The sequence below is a fragment of the Sphaeramia orbicularis genome, chromosome 8, assembly GCF_902148855.1.
Source record: "Sphaeramia orbicularis chromosome 8, fSphaOr1.1, whole genome shotgun sequence".
NCBI classification, from domain to species: Eukaryota; Metazoa; Chordata; class Actinopteri; order Kurtiformes; family Apogonidae; genus Sphaeramia; species Sphaeramia orbicularis.
Window position 1 is genome coordinate 39,177,596 of NC_043964.1, and position 7,236 is coordinate 39,184,831.

Below are 7,236 nucleotides of genomic sequence, written 5' to 3' on the forward strand. Positions count from 1 at the left end.
TTCTTAACTAATTTCATTTTTTTCAGGTTATTCACATCCTTTTTGTGTGGATAGTTTGTAAATGTAAATATTGGCATAATTGAATGTTATTTTTTTCACTGAAACAATTTGGAGTTGTCATTATTTATTGGCTGTCATGCTTTTATTTTACTGGTCCAGCCCACTTCAGATGAAATTGGGCTGAATGTGGCCACTGGGAGAAAATGAGTTTGACACCCCTGCCCTTGACTGATAGAAGTGTGGTTGCCAATTTGCGCCTACGGCCCCTCCAACCACCACCAAACATTCATACGCATTCAATGTGAGTGGCACTGGAGGCAAGGTGGGTGAAGTGTCTTGCCCAAGAACACAATGGACAAACTCCGACACAGCGGGACTCGAATTGCCAACCCTTCAGTTATTGGACGACCCACTCAAGCCATGGCTGCCCCCTAAACTGTTGATGTTAGCAGCAACATAACATTCAAAATTCTGACTGCCTTTTATTGTTATCAACAATTACCTATACTTTTGCTTCCATTACTTGAGTACATTTAACCGTAGATTACTTGATATACTTAAAGACTTTAACTTGAGTTGCATTTCAGTTGGTGACTTGAACTTCTACCAAACTAATTTTTTGGTAGAGTACCTGTACTTCTACTCAAGTGTGACTTTCCCGTATTGAATATTTGGCATTTCAACACATAACAATCTTTGCATATGGTTTCCTCATTTCTTGACAGTCAGTGAACACATCCTATATCAGAATGACAGCAAATAAACAGTAGTGAAAGCTGTTTACATATATTCCTTGAGTCATCCTTTACAAGTCCATTTTATAAGATTTAGGGGGATTTGGAAAGATCTAATGACAGAGATTAAATAAGATAAGATCATTATGTTTTTATTAGCCTTATTAGCATTAGCATTGATTCATTACCTTACAATGTGCCATTTGATGCAGGGGGAAAAAATCCTCACCTGGATTTAACTCAGCAAATAGTTCAGATCCTTCTGTTGGATAATTACTGTAGTGATTAATATGTTTCAGCTGTGGCAAGTTCTTTAACTCTAACTGATGCAGTGAGAAGCTTCTCATTTCTTAAACAACCATCAGTTTGATAGAGAGCATAAAGACTGGACTGTGTTTCAGTGGAAAAAGGTGATGTGGTCTGATGAGTCCGGATTGACCCTGTTCCAGATTGATGGACACATCTGGGTGAGAAGAGAGAAAGAAAAGCTTATTATTGAATAAACTGAAACTCTGAAAGCCAGATTTGCCTGTCAATCAAAACCCAAAATGGTAGTCATCTAAGTTTCAATTTGACCTGAAAAAGAATTAACACAGGAAAATTTAAAAGATGGACCTCTTCATTTATTATAGGGTCCACATACAATGGATGAGACTGAATGAGTCCTAGAGATAAATTAGCGACTTAATATTTTTAGAGGGAAGTTCGGAGCAAGTCTGTTTGGAGACTCCCCCAGTGGCCATCAGTGGTATTACAACCAAGAGACTTATGCCCCTTTTCCACTGCATCGTGCCGGCTCAGCTCAACTCGACTTGACTCTACATGGTTTGGTACAGTGCCGTCGCTTTTCCACTGCATTTGGTGAATGAGATGGGTGTGGTCAGCGGAGTCGAAACTGTCGTGACGTCATTTTTAGGCAACATAAGTCTCACACAGAAAAGTAATCAGTAACGACAATGGATGACTGTTAGGGACCAAGCAGCAAAACGACCAGGAGACAGGACTATTTACCAAAAGTTATTGAAAAAAACGATTACAAACAATAATTTTAAGTAAATATATAAAAGAGGTCAACACAACAGAACTGTGCTCAAAAATAATAGCAACTAAGGCTGAGAACATAAACTGAGGTATCAAACAAACTGACAAAAACTGACCTAACAAAATGAGACAAAGGGGAACATATATAATGACTTGGCCAAACCATGAAATAAACAAGGGGAAAACAAAATGAACACTAACTATAACTAAATACAACTGAAACCCTGATAACACTAAATCCCCCCCCATGCCAACACAGCCCATGGTTCCTTCCAACGAGGTGGCTGCAGTATATAGCTCCGCTCCACCCTTAGCCACGCCTTTTTCCCCACATCCGGATGGTGCCAGGACATGTCACATGGTAACTCAAACAACTGTCACCCTACACTGTCAATATATGTGCACCTATATCTACAGTGTAAGATTAAAAAATAAAGAAATACCAAATAAACTAAACTGTGTATGTTAAATGACTGACTGCAAATGAACCATGTGCTGCTAACCAAACTTATAAAAAATAATATGATATGAAGCTAATAAGATGATGGTGTGTTTGTGAAGATATTACCCTTGTGCGGCTGTGTCCATCACAATGACATTGAGGTGATGCTGTACTTCTTGCTTGGTCTGTGGCTTTTTGTCACAGAAAAGATAAAACGAGAGCCAGAAATGGATACAACCGGCGAGACAACACACACTTGAAAAGCAAAGGGAAGTTATGAAAGCCATTCAGAAGTATGAAGCTGAAGAATAGCACGTGTGATGACACTCCCTCTGACCAATCAGTGGCTGGCAGTGAAAGTTCAGTGCCAACTCAGCTCGGATAGAACCTCGCCAGAAGTGGTACGAAAAAAAGTACAGTTACCAGGTACAACCCCCTGTGGAAAAGCACTAAAACTGTGAAGAGTTGAGTCGAGTCAAGCCGAGTCGTGCTGGAAAAGTGCACTGGAAAAGGGGAATTAGGCACTTTGGACCTGAGGTCCTTGCCCTTTGGTTGTAAGCAAGTGGATTTCATCACTATTTCATTTATCAGATACAAGTCAAAAGGCTCGACCACTTAGTGTCAATGTACCACTAAGGCAGGGCTGTCAAACTCATTTTAGTTCAGTCAAATTTGATCTGCAGTGGGCCGAACCAGTAAAATAATAACAGAATAATATATAAATAATGTCAACTCCAAACTTTTATCTGTGTTTTAGACAGTGGCGGCACCAAGGGGGGGCATGGGGGGGCAAATGCCCCCCCAGTTGCCCCCCTACCCAGATTTGAGCAAATCTTTGGGAAAATTCGGGCAACAAAGAAATATGAAAAATCTGTCAATGAAAGCGTACATAACACATTTTGATACACTTATAATACAAGTTAGTGTACCTAAGCCTACAGATGTCGTCAGTGATTATATACATGTGCATGTAGTGGAAGCCATTGTATACAAACATTTTATTTGATTAGTTGGTTGAGCTATTAGTTTTATTTTGTTTTCAACATTTATTAACTTGCATACATTGGCATTGCTGTTTGTTTGCTGCATGTTTTTCTGATGTGTTTAGAGAAATATGTGAAAGTAGATTGTATCTATTAAATAATCATAACAGAAAGTCTGAGTTGTTCATGCTGTAGTTTTTAACAAATACCTTGAATACATTAAGTATTATCTGATTTTACCTAAAATTGCCCTCTATATAAAGTGTAACGGATATACATTATATATATAAATATATATATAAATATATATATATATATATATATATATATATATATATATATATAAAGCGCAAAACGTTAATTTCGCACTATGCGCAAAATTTTTTTGTCCGCCCCCCCAACATTTTCTTTGCCCTCCAGTTGCCCCCCCACTTTTAAAATCCTGGTGCCGCCACTGGTTTTAGAGTGAAAAAAGTACATTTACATTATGAAAAGGTTTACATCTATAAACTATCCTTTCAAAAGATGTGAATAACATGAACAAACTGAAAAAATAAGTGTAATTTTAACAATATCATGCCTCAGTTTATCATTTACACATGTACATTATAACTTACAGATCACAGTGGATCTACAAACACACAAAACATTTAGTAACAGACAGAATCTTGTTAAAATTGTACTTACTTCTCTTAAGACTTTTCAGGTTGTTCATATTTGTTCAGGTTATTCACATTTTTTGCAAAATCATACTTTGTTTTAGTGTAGATACATGAAAATATTTACATTTACAAAGAAACATTTGGAGTTGTCATTATTTATATGTTATTATGATAATATTTTACCGATTTGAGCCACTTGAGATTAAATTGTTCTGAATATGGAACCTGAGCTAAAAGGATTGTTAATATCTTAGTGTAATTTTTGCATTTCACAAAATCATCCTAAGGGCCGGACTGGAACCTTTGGCGGGCTGGATTTGGCCCCTGGGCCGCATGTTTGACACCTGTGCACTATGGTATTTTAATTATTTATTTATTTTTGTATTGAATATTGAAGATATATTCACGTTTATGCTTTTACTGTTTCTAGTGTAATTTGTAGAGGTATTGTGTCATTGTGATACAGAAAAAAAAATAAAGATAAGACTGTTTGAAAGCACTGTATAGCACAACTCCAAAAAAAGAAATGACAAAAATAGAAACCAAGGAAACAGAGGCAGAGCTGTATATCCAACAATGTATGTGGAGTTACAGTTCACACTTCCTATACTTCCTGAGCTTCCTGCGTGTCAGGTCACAGATCTGCATCAGCATCACAACAGATAAATCACTTTGCAATGCAACACAGTCAACAGCCAGGAAGAAGAGGCTGAATATGGAGGAAAGGTAAAAGAGGTTGGAAAGGCAGAGGAGGAACACTCATGGTGAGATAAGAGGCACAGTTATGGACCGTGTTCTCAGTCACTGGTGTATCTAACACTTCACACAGTCACCTTCACTAGTGAAAGTCAAGACTCACTCGAGTGCAGATCTTAAAGCTCTTCAAATAAGAACCCTTGCACCACTGACATTTCAATAAAAACCCATTTTAACCCTTTCATGCATGAATTATGAGAACCTTAATCAAAATTTTTTTCCTGAGTGTTTTTATTCCTCTTTAGGCATGAAAAAAACAATGTGATTTTTTTTTTTTTTTTTTTTTTTTTTTTTAATGAACCTATTTTTCACGGAGTTACAAAAATATCCACTCAGCTGGACACCATGCGTTTAATTTTTGAAGCAAAGAAACATGTATTTGCTGTTATATTGTGTGAAAACTATGAAAAAAATGTTTTTTTTAATGTTGCTAATCTGATGTTTTCTCACATTTTAACATACTATAACAGTAATTCTTACACACTCAAATAATATGCAAAAAACAACAAAACATAATGACTTCTTGTTTAAAAAAAAAAGTTAATTACAGTCTAATAACAATTAGCAATTGATTTACACTCTAATCTGTTGCTACAGATCAGGTTTCTCAAAGAACTGCAAAGTTACAGTAACAGTATGAATTGCAGTGTATTGTGGGATGATGCATAAGTATCCACTGTGTTGGTTGATATGCAACTAAAACAACAAAATCCATGAATATACAAGAGAACAGCTGGAGAATATCTGTCCTCTGCAGCGACCGCCATGCACGAAAGGGTTAATATTCGATCATCATGACATAAGTAACTAATGTAGGAAACAGCAGACATTTGACATATGCTGGTAAAATTCAATCCAGTAAATAAACGCATCCAATATGTAATAATAGATCATAATTATGTATTTCTCTTCATGTCACGACTCACTTTTGACTTTAGAACTTAGCTGTTAGTCATCGTTTCAATTGCTTTTGCTGTTTCTGTCTTTTTTCTTTTTTTTTCCTTTTTCTGTCATAAATGAGCTGCCATATGTAGCTCGGTGATATGCTCCCATTTAAACACATCATATGCCATCCAGAATTTACACATGCACACCCACACACATACACACACACAAAGCTGAGGATATAATTGTTTCCAAGGAGCTCTTTGATGGCTGAGTCACTGAACATGTCCTGTATCATATCACGATAAGAAGAACATCAGTTTAAAGGCAGCAGCTGTTTCCCTTTCATCCTCTCTCCCTCTCTCTCCTTCTGCATCTCTCCATCCTCCCACTGCTTTCACAATGGTGAGCTAAGCCAGGGAAGATAGGGCAAATCCCTCCTCTGAGCAGAGCAGGCAGCAGGAGAGAAAGAAACAGACGGGGAAAGAAGAGGGCTGAGTGCAAAACGCTTCCTCAAACACTCTTCTCTCCCTCCATTTTCTCTTTATTCGTCTTTTTCTTTCTTTATGCATTTGTTAGTTACTTAGTTTGTTTGTTTGTTTGTTTGTTTGTTTGGTGGACCCCAACATCCTATGATTCGACTAATCAGAAAACATCCCTGCTTTTCATAAAACACTTGCTCATCCTTGTTACTCACATCCTCACTCCCTCAATATTTGCTTCATCCCTTGTGTGTTTCCCTTTAACATATTATTCTTCATACTTATGACAAAGCAGGTTTTCATTTTTTCATATCCATGAATGGTTGGAGTAGCTGATATGTAATTGCTGGAATTCACTTTTCATAGGAATTCTGTTGAAACTCATGTACACCAAGGTTTAATTTTTATTATTAAGAACTAATGTTTCTTAGTAGTCTGACAGGTAGACTCACGTCCATCTGTAATATATTTTTATTCCAAACTGGATTCAGCTGGATTAAATAAACCTCAATTATATTTCTGTGCATCTATCTCGTTGATGTGGTTTTATTTTAGCCTAAATCATGTCCTATCTGTGGCACGACACGTGTCAAAAGTGAAATCTGACAGGTTAACTGCAGAAAAATCAGTAGAGCAATGAATCATAAATGATGATTTGTCTCTATCTAGTGGATAATTGAGGTTCTGCAAGTCATCGAGGATCAATTTGGTATTGAGATGAAATATTAAATGGCAGCTAATAAATCAGTATTACTAAAATTATAATAGACTTGTCTGTGTTTCCTGTGTGGTGTTGGATTTCAGGGAGTTTTAGCCTACTGCTGTGTGACTCCTGATTGGACTGTAAGATAAAATCAGCTCCTCAGATTTCCAATAACTGGAGAAAGCTTTTTTTTTTTTTCTTAATTTAAATTTTTATTATTATTGTGTATTTATTTATTTTGGTGTATCAGTAAATGCTTTTTTTTTTTTTTAACTGATCTGTCTGTTTTTTCTGTGCAGGTGCTGAAACCTCAGGGTGGAAACAAGATGTTGCCTTCACGGTCAAACGGGAAATTGGAACAACAAAGTCAAACTTTTGCAATAAAGCGATTATTCTTACACCACTTCGCATTTTCGCACTACAAACCATGACGTTAATCTACTTACAAACATACACCTACCAGCTGACGTTTAGGATAGAATAAAATACAAATGTCTGATAGATGATAGATGATTTTTCAGATTTGGCTCTGAGAAGGACTGGGGTGA